The following is a 14063-nucleotide window of genomic DNA, read 5'->3' on the forward strand; positions in this document are numbered from 1 at the left end:
CAGGAGTATTTTGTGACACGGAATACCAAAAATAAAAAGACATACTTAAAACACCCACATGTAGATGAACAATGTAAGCAGACTGACCTTGCATGGAATAGCTATGTCAGTGTTGTGGTCAGTCAGCCCACTGGAAATTTCTAGAAAGTTTTAATTTTGCATTTAATGACTTCCATGGGTTTAAACTAATCTCTTATTATTATTATTCACTGTGTATGATTATATTCAAGTCTTAGCACCTTAAATCAATAATAACAATAAACCAGCTAGCAGCCTATTAACACCTTATTACAAGCTCCTTGTTTGTGTAGGGAAAGAATAGGGAGAATGGCATAAAGCGGCTAATGGAAACCAGAGCCCCCGCACACTGTGGTACTGCCAGACGTACCCCACGGGACAGGACAGAAAATGTTCCAGCAGTACATTTCACAACACAAGAACAAATATATATTCATAATATATATACATACATATTTAAACAGCTGTACCGGATTACAATGCTAAGAAATATATAACAGGAAATTAGTAGTTATGGATTCAGATGCAAAAGCAGTAAGATCAAAAGTTATATTCCTTATATTTATGCTTTCAACTGTCCCACACAAATACTAAAATTTCCATTTTGCAGCTTCTGTAGTCCAAGTCTGTTAACGGGGCTGCCACGTCTACCTTTTAACCTGTTACAAAAATATTTAGCCCCAGAACTCTTGCAGTGTTGTATCATCCCGACCTGGATGTCCGGAGTAGAAGAAGAAGCATCGCTATATTGGTTAGTTCAGATAGGACAAATTCTCCTTTCACATCCTTTCCTTACTGAGAAGGAATACTCATTAAAATATAATTTCATTGGGAAAACCTTTTTTTTTATTATTATTATTTTTTAGTGTAATTCTAGGACTGCACTAGAACTGAGTTATTTCACTGTCAATGTCTTACTGTTTCTCAAGCGCTTAAGTATTTATTCCACCACAATGCTGTTGTTTGGTTCTGTGAATTCCTGTTAGCTTCATTCATAAGATGCAATCAGTACGATCCTATTTCATGATGACAGTCATTATCCACTGGACCAGAAATTCTTCTTAGTACTATTTATTTGACAAAATGGATTATTCAGGATATTTAACTGCAAGGTTTGTCAGCTCACAAAACACAGCAATATTTTCCTGCGCCTTCCATTTTTAATATCAGCAAACGTAAAAGTAAAATATGTAAGTATGAATAATTTTTATGAGAATTTCACGGACCTTGAGAAAATGTCTTACCATGTTTTTCTCTTTAGCTATTTAATTGCAATGTCATAGTAACAGAAAGCAGCATACCCAATTCTGCATGGATGAATAAGCACATTCAATAAAGAAGATTTAACAGAGTAAATCAAACACTGGATTAAACATTTTCTGCATAACAGACCACAAAATGGGCATTCATTTTACCAATAGATCCTCTACATTAGAAACAAATAGAAATGCACACCAACATAATTAAACTGCACATCTTGTGGTCTGATTGCAGAATTTCCCTGTATTTTATAAAACTAGGCCTCATCAATTAGTCACCAAACACATTCAAGAATGCACCCTGACCAGACTAAATTTATTTTTTAGCCACTTGTATTAAATGTTTTTCTGTTTTATGAAGTAATTCACAATCCTATATTGCAAAGTGATGATCAGTTTAAGGTACCACATTTAGTAGTTTTAAATATTTTCCTGTAAGCAACTTTTCTTGCTTTGCTTTCAAGCAAAACATCTACCTTATAAAAACCTGGATTTTTGCTTCCTAACTTTTATTTTGGATTTTCACTTACTCATAGAGCTACCTTACTTACTTTAAAGTCTGTGTAGTTAATATCTAAGTTTACCAAAATGCTTTTTGGAAATATAGTAATTTTATCAAAAACCTCATAAACTATGACTTTTTATTTTTTCTAAATAGAAACACTGAAGAAACACTCAAATATTTCCTTCTCGAAAAGCAAAAAGCAAATACTTCACACTATGATTATTTATTTTAATTACGTAGTGTCTTTATCTTGCAGCAATTTCATGTGTCAATTCTCACTCTTTATTTTATTATTCACTCGGTGGATATAGAATTTAATTCTCCTTGAGTACCAGTTTGAATAAGGAGCAGCAGCAGGATTGGGCCTATTAGCTGCTTGAAACATCTATTGAATAATCTGATTTATCCAACTAAATGGCTCATTAGTTCAGGCAGCAAGAAAATGTTTGTGTGTTGCTGAAGTTATGCATGGTTGTCATATAGAGTTTGCTGTTATGCAACTGTCAGTCACTCAAGCATGCACAAACTAGATTGTTCATTAACTACAGAAACAGCCACTCTACATTCAAGCATGTTTGGGAAAATATATTTGTTTACAAATTTCTTTTAAACTCTGATAAACATTTATTCTTTGTTATCACTATCTGAATTTTTCTTTGTCCCTAACACAGTTTGCAATGGCCTGTCTTTGCGCCTAATTATGCCCACAAAACACATTATCTGTGTTTTATTCCTTACATTCTGCAATAAGACACTGTTCTGATGGTTCACTGTTCTAATTCACATTATAGATTTCAGACTTCATACTTGCTAAACGATCATTTGACTATCAAATCCATGCAAGGACAGAGAACTTGCCTTTGCTTTGTCACACTAAACTTCCTTAGGAAGAGATGTGTTATACATAATTTGGGGAGTTGTAAAAGCAAATGGTACTCAATACAAAATACTGTACTCCTTTGTCTTGGATTTATATAAATTGTTCAGCTCTGGGTGAACATTCTTGTATGTGTTTAGCAAAGGACATTGTATTGGGAATGTTGTTTGGCATGTCAAAACTCTTCTATTTCCTTCTTTTTATTCTGTTTAATTGATCTAGAGGAGTTCTGGTGTGTAAAATAAACGCTGAGAACAATAGTAACAATCTCATTATTTGTATCAACAGATTTTGCTTAAATCTTACAGATGATGCAACTGAAAATACAGATACCTATTTAATGGTCTTATTTTAATCAGAGGTTTTTAAGTGTAATTTAGTCAGTCATCATACAGCCTGTTTCATTTTGTTGTCCTCATAACGATCGTGCAAGGCTGTCTATACTTCACAGATAATACAGTGGTGGTAGCACACTGGGCCTGATCTAATCTCCACGGCAGTCATATGAATCCTGTCATTTAACAGAATTGGGATTAGACCCTAAACTGCAAATTCTCATTCATATGTAGATACCAAATTCCCATTGATATGAATTCCTTTGATACAGTAATCTTGGCCTTCGTAGACCAGTGAAGAAAATATGTATATATATACATATATAAATGAAACGCACCTTCTTAAACTAAGGAACACTGAAATTAATTATTAAGTTTCCACTTTGATTACTAAAATATGAGTAAATTATATATTTTTTTAGGAGTTTGGAAAGGAGAATTAGATTTGCTCTACTTCTGTAAGCATGCAAAGCAACAAGTCTCTTTTGGCAATTCTTTAATTAACAGCATTCTTCAAGAATTCTGTTGGTTTCTCATTGCAGTCAAAACATTCTTGTACAAACTGAGTACAGAGGAGAAAGAAACAGGACCATAGCTTTGATCAGTCTGTTTTGTCCAGCACAACTAGCAGAATATGCAGAAAAGGCTCCACTACAGCTTCATTAAGGATTTTTCAGGAGTCCTAAAACTACCAGTATGCAGGATAAAGAAGATAGCCTATGCAATGGCTGAAAAGTTCAGTTAATGTTTTTGCCACAGGTTATTCTTTCATGCTTGAAATAGCTGATGAACTTAGGATGGTGACTCACATCCTGCAGTTTTTATTGCTTGTCTCTTGGAGACACGGAGGAAACTTTCTTTAGGAATTGGAGATTTAGTGAACTACTGCTAGTAGAATCAGACTGTATCTTGATTTACATTACCCTAAAAGCATGCTGTTAGTGCATTTAGATGCAGTATGTGGTGTCAGTTCAGTTTTTGATTTGGTTAGATTACTTCTCTCAGTGCTCTTTAACAGTCACTGAAATCATTTGGTATGGCATGTGAATTAATATTGCTTTGTTTCTCTTTTAGTTTTTTTGTTTGTTTGTTTGTTTGTTTGTTTTAAATCATTTAGGCACGTTTGTAAACACCCTTTTACCTTCCTAATCTTCATTCTGCATCTTTTCTCTTGATAAAAAATATGTATTTTGTAGTACTACCAAGATAGAGACAGAACGGTGTAAATTATTATTGAAACTGAAATTATCTCAATATACTTAAGCAAAAGACTAATTTTTTTTTGTACGTGTCAATGAAAAAATAATTGGGAGTTTGTGACAATGTTTTGGGTTTATACAGTGTAATTTATTAAAGTAATGTATTCCTCTCCAGTAGTTTCCTTAATTTCCCTGGTGAAATGTTCTTTAACATATATAAGAGGTTGTTGGGACGACCTTGACAAGGTGGTATTTCTGGCAGAAGTTTGCACATCACTTTTTAACCTTTTTTAGACTTTACACTGTATGGTTTACCAGTTCTTCCTATTCAAATCAATAAAAGAAAATGCTACTTAGCATTGCTGTGTCATGATTCTGTAAATGTATTCAATGTTATTAGAACCCCCAAGTTAAGACTGGTCAATAAAATGGCAAAATCAGTTTTCCTACACTGATGTCAAAATAATTTTGAAGTGAAGGAATATCCACACTGCATATGTAGGACTGTGCAGCATGCAGTTCCTGCCTAGCATTGGAGAAGAGGTTGATGTAAAAGCCAAAAATGTACTCTGGAAATACTGTGGATTTTTAATTAGGATTAAGCATCATGGCAGTTGAACCACAAAAGATGTAAGGAAACTGTCTAACCACAGCCACGTAAATCATATTGATTTATGTAGACATGAGTTGCAATTCTGTTTTCCTCACTTAAAACAGATTTCTCAATTGCCAAACGTGAAATAAGCCAAAGCCTGTGTATTCTTCATCAGATGTGTAGGTTGTTAGATAAAAAAATCATCAACTTGGAAATGACTCCAGCAAAACTGGAAAAATGTGGTACCTTCGTATGAACAATCCCCTAATAAATTCAGAAACAGGCAGGTTTGCTGGAAGATTTTTTTTCATCTGCGGAAATAATGCAGATACTATAACATATATGTGTTTGAAGCCAAAGAAAAAGCAGTACTGAAATTAAACCTAAGAAATTGGAGTTCCTCCACCAACAGGACTGCTTTTGCGATTGAAAAGTCCATGGCTGTCCCCATATGGGAAGCTGAGTCACAAGGACTTAAATTTAAAAGTTTTCACTCAGTTTATTGCAAGTTTTAAAGATTCTTGGCCTTGATCAAATATTAGAAAAGTTAGTGGTCAGCTTGAGAATGCAGGAGAGAGCGGGGAAGTTACATGGAGGAAACCTGGAGAAAATCTGTGAAGAAGTTCCATAAGGCTTCTTCATAGAAACTGCAGCAGAGGATTAAACCAACAGAGACTACCTGCCACTGAATAAACTTGAGGAGGATCCCTGGCAAGTGTAAGGGATTTTTATGAAGTAAGCCATTTTTCCACAAGGGTAATTTGAAGAACTGTTTTTGACTAATGAAAGATAAAATTATAAGAGAAAGCAAACAATAGAAGTGAAATATATTCAAGTATACACAGTTGAACCTTATCTCTACTAGTAAGGAAATAAATTATAAACTCTTGCAGAATATATGCATTTTGTATATGTAACAAATTATGATTTTACAGGTTCTTATTTACATATTCTAAGTGTGAACTTTGCATTTTTCAATCATTCTTTTAATAACTCATGCCTTCTATTTCTGTTCATCTGCTGAAAATGACAACAAAATTCAGCATCAATAACATCATAAAATGGTAAGAATTACTGTCATTATGCAATTATAAAACAGGATGTTACAAAGCAGAGTTTGGTACTTTCCATCTTAGCAACTCCATTGTTTGTATATTCCAGCTTCTAACATCTTGGTCAATCATGGTATTTCAGAAATAGCCAGTAAACAGCAGACAAAAAGAAACTGATTGGATATATAGCCCTACAAAGAATATATAAAGTGGTGCAATAAATCAAGAGTAGTAAATGTGCGTGTCTAGTGGTATTCAGTTACTGCCTTGTTTCATTTGCAATATTAGTTGAAGCAGTTATTATTGCATAGTAAGAGGTTTTCAGACTTGTTTTCCCAGGGTTTAGGAAAAAATGTGCCTTTTCCAGCACTCTGGAGACTGCAGCTCATTTGAAAAACTAATCTCTTTTCTCTGTAAATACGACTTTTATTTATTAATTTTTTTTACTCATTTCTTTAGGCTTGCTGCCAATTTATGAATACAAACTCTCGAGCCATTAGGGCATACTTTTTACTGCCTTACAGTCAACACAAGTTTTATCATGCAAAGTTCAGCCTCTTACATCAAGATCTCTTCTAATTGATAAATAAAAGAGATGAAATGTTTATTGCTTTGAACTTGAGCTAGGAGTAGTTATCTCACTGTATATCTGTTTTTTAAAAGTGTGCACACAAATAATGAAAACATTAGTTGGTCTGGGAGATAACATGGTATATCCCCCCCCCCCAAAAAAAAAAAAGACAACAGAAAACCCTACAACCCACAGAGTGCAAAGCTCTAGTTCCTCGTTTAAGGAGAATAAAAAAAAGTAAAAGTATCTTTTTTGAACAGTATTCTTCTCTAGTCTTGAAAATCATAAATGGGACATGGCTGAAAGAAAAAGTCTTGTTTTATACTCTCTTAAGTTCTGAAACTGAAAAGGCTCCCTTAGGAAACTCACCATAAATATTATCATATAATTAAAAGGGTTTAAAGTAGTCCATAAAGCTAAGTGAATTGATGTGTTTCATATGCAGTATTTTTACTTAGACTTCACCAGAGAAACCATAAACAAAAGACTATAAAGGCCTCAGATAAAATGAGTTCTTGCAGGCTTGGATTCTTGTTAAGACACACTTATCACTAAGGACTCAAACATGAAAACGTATCCAAGAGACACCTGCAAGTTAGGAATGAATAACAGAGAGGGACTAATTTGCTAGTAAAGCAAGCTATAAGTTGTATCAGTAAGTTAAAAAAAATTAAGTACATGATAACAACTATGAAATGATGAAAGCAGATGAATAAAAACGATGAAAATCAGTGTTTGAGGTTGAATTCGCCTCTGTTTAAATATGTGCGATCTGTTGGTGTTGCACTTAGTGCTCTGCACTGAGAGCAGATTTGGTTCAGGCTTTACAGCTGCAGTGGTGAAAACTTCTTAACTCTGAGGGTAGATACGGCCAAGAGGAGCTGCCAGACCCTCCTACTCTATTTGCCCCTGAAAGAACGTATATAAAAATAGCTGTCACTTGTAGGAAGGTGATTTGGGGAGAATTTTTGTAGTATTAAAAGGAGTGTGACTAAAAAGAAAGCCATCAGCTTCTACAGCCATCAGTCTGTCTTCTTTGTAAGAAAGAGGTGTGATCACCTCTTATTTTTAGTAAGTACATTTACTAAAGCCATACACTGGAAATGCCTCCTTATAAAATATTTCCTCCACAACACTAGAATTTAAAAAAAAGTTTTATAATTAAAAAATTCTGTTTAGGATTTTAAAGCCAGAGAGTAGAAATAGTGGTTCACTGAAATTTTTAAGAAATTTGAAATTAAGTTTTGCTCAGTTTGCTTCTGAGAGCAGATCTTGTTTTTCTTTTAGAAATTTTAGACTGGTGCCAGACTACGCACAGTGATGCTTTTGAGAATTCAGAAAGGACAGTTATGATTTAACATCATTTTTTTCATTAATCCAAACACAGTACACACTACTTAAATGCTAGTTTTTTTTTGTTTTTGTTTTTGTTTTTTGTGCAGAAATTAAGACATCCACACTGCACTTATTAAACTTTAATTAAGCTGTATGTGTCTAGGAAAAGAATGTTTATACTGTAAACATTATGTGGGTCACCAATATTAAAGTACTTAATGTTTTTTATTAGATGTTTGCATTTTAATATGTCTTCAGAAGACAATGCAACCAAGTACTATAATATATTTGAAACCTGAATTTCAACACCATGACCGTAATAAGCGCATTCTCCAGTTCATGCACTTTACATAGAGAGAGTGATAATGTGTAAAGCTAAAACAACAGGCGCAGTTAAATCTGGTTGTAGCCTGAGTAAAAAATTATAGGTTGGAATGCAACAAATCATAATACATAGTACTAATTAGGAGACTTTTTTTTTTTCCTTTTTAGTTTTAGCATCATTTTGGGGGGAGTAAGATCTAGGCTTGGTGGTTGTCAGTCCTAGTGGATGGTTACATCATAGATCCATTCAATACAGTAGCAGTTCTTTGCTAAGCTAATTTCCGCAATAGCAGAATTACTAATTGTTCCCCAACTTCTGACTATTCCTAGAAATATAACCATACCTCTCAGAGCAATTTTCTATCATAGACTCTCTAAGGGGAGGGAGACTTTGAGCCATTATACTTGTTTAATTCTGCTGTGCACCGAAAATGACTCAGAAACTCTAAAGCAGAACTAATGGGAACATGATGTTCACTCCCTGTTTTTGTACCTACTTAGCACCTTCTGAGTGGCACTGCCTCCTCTGTTTGATTAAGTAAATAAAAGGAAAGAATAGGTCATATCTCTTCAGATTCTGAAGGTGCTAGATGAATATTAATTCTATACAGCTTATATAGACCCTTATATTGGCCCCTTAGTTAAGCCAGAAGAGTCAGATCTCCCCCCCCCCCCCAGAAGAACGCTATGCAGTTGTAAATGTTGAGGCAGATTATTAGGAAGATTTGCAAGAGTAACTACTTAAAATGGTCACATTCATTTTAAAGAAAAGAAATATAATTGGTATTTGCATAGAAGAAAATGGATGAATTTAAATTTTAGTTGATTATAATTATTGTCATCATAATCATCATCATTATCTTTGTATGTCTAAATGACTGATTCAAAGAATAATTTTAACACATTTCACATGTCAGTGCAATTCTTTTCTGTTTTGTGCTTTAGAGCTTAGGGTTTTTCATTTGCTTTTTTCAGTCTGAACTTTTCATGGAAGCTATTGTAATCTTTTTAAAAGGTAGAAAGATGTTTCAAAAGAAGTCAAATCAAGAAGTATTGCATATGTTCATTTAATTTTTCAATAAAATATAATCAAATTGTACAGAAAAAAGGGTAAACTGATACTGTGTGATGGCAGTTCAAAACGCTCTTAAGAGTTTCTGAATGGTAATGTTCTACCTGAGTCTGGCCTGCTTGACCAGATACAGGAGTTTAAATAGGGTTAGTTACGTGCAAATTAGTTAAGTGGTAGGGCATTCAGACCAAGATACCATTCAAAAAGTCTGTTAATAAATTGGAACTGAATGTAGATCTTGTGTTCCTAGAGATACAATTATTATTATTTTTTCCTATTTAAATTATACACTTATTGATAGAGGTGGTATTTAATTATGTATTCCATGTTATTGTTACTACTGTGAAAAGCATGTCTTCCACCAGTAAATCTATATTGTGTGAGTTTATCAATATTGCCAATTATGAAGGGTTTGGATCAACAAAATGTGTAGGTGAAAGCAGTTTCGTTCTTACTGAGTTTGTATCACATCAAAACATGGAGGAGCAATCAAGACTACAAAGACCTTATACTGTGCATAGTAATATAAATAAAAGTTTTGTAATTGCTATTTGCCTGGTAACTTTGAAATTGCAATGAAAAGAATGCATTTCACAACAGAGGATCATCACAGCTGATGTGACAGCTAGAATTCTTGATGCTTGGCATCTTTCATAAACGAGGACTTGGTTTTCCCATAATTTAAACTTTAGTGTTAATTCATTTTATTTGGTTCCTTTACTCTCCAAACTTTTAATTGAATCTATCTCCCTACCACCAAGTAGAAGAGCAACGATGTGTAGTGCCTCTGTGCACATACATAACGTGGAAGCTAATGTTTTACTTCATGCTGTCCTGTAATGAAGCACAAAGTTTACAGTGGCAGATAACTCTATAATATCAGGAATTTAAGCTTCCCTTATACAGTTTTTTATGTACTGAGTACATCTTTCTTGGGAGGTGGTAAAAGGCTGTAGATAAACAATAGAATTGGATGCAACATTCAATAACATACATTAATGTCCAGGGTGTACCATTATGTGTACGAAATACAGATGGGTTCTGCCCCTTGGCAGTCTGATGGCATTAGGGTACACTGCACACTGGTGTCCACTAGCGATTTGTACTCCTGTGGGTCCCATGTGCCAGGCCAGATTTAAATGTATGTCCTACATTTACTTTTTATGAAAAAAAGTTATTAAAATCACCAGGTCTATATTAAAATATGCTCTATTCTATACCCATAGTCTTTGTGAAAAAATACAAAGAACTGGTCATTTAAAATAATACATACAATAATAAATAGTATGTTTAAATTAATGATGGGTATAATTTAATTAAATTATAACATCTTTCTCTAGAAACATTCTGAAGAAATTTATTTGTTTTACAGTCTTCCTGGGTGCAAGATACCCTAAAATCCATGACATGATAACACTTTCTATGAAGAAGTATGACCAAGAACTATCTGAAAGTCGTAAAAAGGTTTCAGGACCAGGCTCACTCCTTAGGGAGCTTGAAAAATAGGTCAGAATACTGAATGAAAGACTTTTACAAAGTCTATGGGAAATTAGGAGTCGCTAGTCCTACAGATTAATGGCCTTAATTTTGCTCTTTGCTCTGTACACCCTAGACTGTCTTCTACAGAGGTATTTAGGATTTGTGTTCTAAAGAAGAAGAAAAAGGTAGAATGTCATGGACTTTATCAACCACTAACAGTATTCCAAATTAGAGTATTCATAAATTTGTTAATTTGCATTCTAAATGGAATGTCTCTAACCTTCCTGAGCTTGTGTTTTAGGGATGAAGGGTGAAAATGACATCTACCACTTCAACCAGTTTGAACCAGTTCCATTGATTTTTTTACTCAAAACTTTGTATCGATTTCAGTAAGAACTGGCAACATAGATTGACTCTACTGCATGGCTTTCAGAAGAAATGTAGTATTTATGAAGACAGTAAACAGAAATTTTGTACAATGCAAAATACCCATTGATGCCCATTTTCAGCTACAAGATTTCTGTTAATTTGAGAAGAGTAAAACTTTGAAAAGTCTGGTAGTGTGTGTAGTAAAAATACAAGCAGAAGTACAGAAGCAGGCCCAAATTTTGAATACTAAAATGTTATCTATGTTATTAAGTATTTAAATATTATCTCATTAAGTTTTAGACAAAAAATATTTAAATATCTGTTTTTTTTTTAATATGGTAATTTCTTAACGTTTACTCTCACGTTTATAAAAGATATGTCGTTTAGAGTGATGTAGATCAATTATCCCTGTATGTGTGAAATGCTGTAATAAGATCAATGAGACCTGAACACAAGGAGGCATCTTAGGATAACAGCTGCAGATGCATGCATTCTCTGGGAAAAACCAAACAAATGAATACACACTGCTCAACTTCTATGTTTTGCCCTTCCCCCACCCCCCAAAATCCCTGCCATTATTCTTTCCAACTGTTAAGTGCATGAAAAACAAAACAAAACAAAACAAAATAAAACCACCACAACAAATAAGGACAGGTAGCAGTCCATGTATCAGTACAGGCAAAGTACACTAAATGGTCACTCTTAGAGCCAAGACCAAATGAATGCTCTGCTTTGAGATTTGTTCTTGATGGGACTTAATGGTCGGAGTACACTTTCAACCAAATGCTGTATATTTAATGGCTCTATGGAAAACTGCAACTACATACCTTTACTAAGATGAGCTCACGATAATTGCTTACACAATATTAATAATTCTGCCAATTGGATTTCCACAAAGTAGATTCAATAAAATACTAAAAATATTTATTCAATAAATCAATTACACTTCTGATTGAGTCTGGATAGCTATAAATTATTTTCTCATTGATAAAATTTTGTTTATGAAAACCTGTTTTCATGGAAACAGCTCTTAACATCTTTATTGGAAAGTACTTTGGTGTTGGGCAGAAGATACGAGAATTAATGAAATGTCCACAGAAGCCTTGTAAGTTTAAATAAACAATAAAAAAAATAATAATCATGTATTTTTTTAATTGTTGCTTGAGGTAGAATGCAATGTCCATGTTTAATAATGCCAAAAAATGTAAAGAAAAATCAAATACCTTCTTATCCCACTAGATGGTGGTGCCTTCAGATTAGGGTTGCGATACTTGAACAGACAGTGCAGGAAAATTTTTGCTTTCTTTAGCTGACCTGCATGTATAGAGAATGAGAATCTTGTTCCTCTGGGGACATTAACAAGCATTCAGGTATAATGACTTACTAAATATATTTGAGTACATATTATTGTGTTCATAGTACATTTAGTTATAAACTATGTTTTAACTTCAGCATACATCTAATGGCATTATTTTTTCTCCCTGAAAAAAGAAAAGGTGCAAACAATATTAAACTTTAATGATGATTGTATCTCACATAAAACAGCCTTATTATATTAAAGGTCCTGGCTTTGCAGTTTTACTGTCCTCTATCCTCAATCGAAAACAAAATCCAGATTAAAGTAGCGAATCATTAACAACTGAATCTTCTGTTTATTTCAGTTGAGGTATCTTAAAGCACTACCCATGTTTTTATACAACAGACATACTACTCGTTTTCATGGAGAGCAGTATTTACACATCGTTTAGACAAAAAGTAACTGTCTAAGCATCAATGGGCATATCTCTTCCATTATAAAAGTAAAATTTTAATGAATAGGAAGAGTAGATAGGATCTGGTTTGAGAGAGTATTTTTGTGCTTTAATTTTCTCAAGTTCCTGTGGTCAAATCCTTCATGTTTTAAGTGAAGCTTGAACTGTTAAGTTTAGTCCAGACTATGACCTGGAGTGCTCACCTCTAGGGCTGTGTCTATTGAGGACTGTCCAAAAGAGTAGGCTCAAAATCACACTCAACTATGGTGTAGAGAGCAAGGCTGCAGACGCAGACTGCACCCACTGATGAAACATTAATGTTAGAGCATTCAGAGTATTAAATGTATAACTGTTGCCAGTGAGCTAGCTTGCTGTCAGTCATGCCTAGAAAGGCAGTCCACACCAAGCCTAGAGTTTAGAGTGTACACAGCAACCCATGTGGACAAATTGCCACATGCATATGGTGGCTCTAGATAGCACTATCAAATTTGTATAAAGGTAGTCAGTGTTTTCTGATTTTGCTTTTGAGTTTCCTATTAAAAGCAGTTTGTGAGACTTGCACTGAAAAGACAGAAATGATTCTGAATTATTTTAATTTTCCTTAGATATTATGTTGTGCATAGTATAAAATATGATTTAGTAGTATTAAAAACTAAAAGCTGTTTCATGGATGAAGAATGTAGAGCAAGATAAGCCCTAGCATTAGACTTTCCAACTGTTCTTTTTAAAGAAAATGATATAATGGTAAAGAAAAAATAAGGATGTCCATTACTATCTTGAAAAAGACAGCGTTAATTAAGAATCTCAGACCTATTCTGCAGCCTGTAACTGTTGTTACTAAATGGATTTTACTTCACATCACCCTGCTTCTAGGTGATTACCCAACTGGTAATACCTAGGGTCAAAAAATAAACATATTTTTTCTGTATGTTTCTTTGAATTTATTCCCTTCCTCATATTCTACTCTGCTACCTTTCAGTTCTCATCTTTGCAATAAGTACTCAGTTTTCTATTTCCTCTGCAAATAACATACATCAGCACGAATAGTGTCAAAGTGCTGAGATATGCCAAACAAGCGTTTTTTTCCAAGCAAAGACAAAGTCCCAAAAGCCCAGATGCTTCCACATAAGAACGTCCACTTCTGAAACAGGCTTAAGCTGTTGCTCTTTAGTGAGTGCCTGGTAAGGGCATTCCTTTGCAAATGCAGAAGAACGAGGCAGAAAAATGGATAACAGAAATGAACTTGGATGCTTGGTTATTCTAAAAGGCATTAACTGTTTTGCATGTTGGAACCTTCCCTGACTGCACCAGTGAGAGAAGAC

The sequence above is a fragment of the Oxyura jamaicensis genome, chromosome 4, assembly GCF_011077185.1.
Source record: "Oxyura jamaicensis isolate SHBP4307 breed ruddy duck chromosome 4, BPBGC_Ojam_1.0, whole genome shotgun sequence".
NCBI classification, from domain to species: domain Eukaryota; kingdom Metazoa; phylum Chordata; class Aves; order Anseriformes; family Anatidae; genus Oxyura; species Oxyura jamaicensis.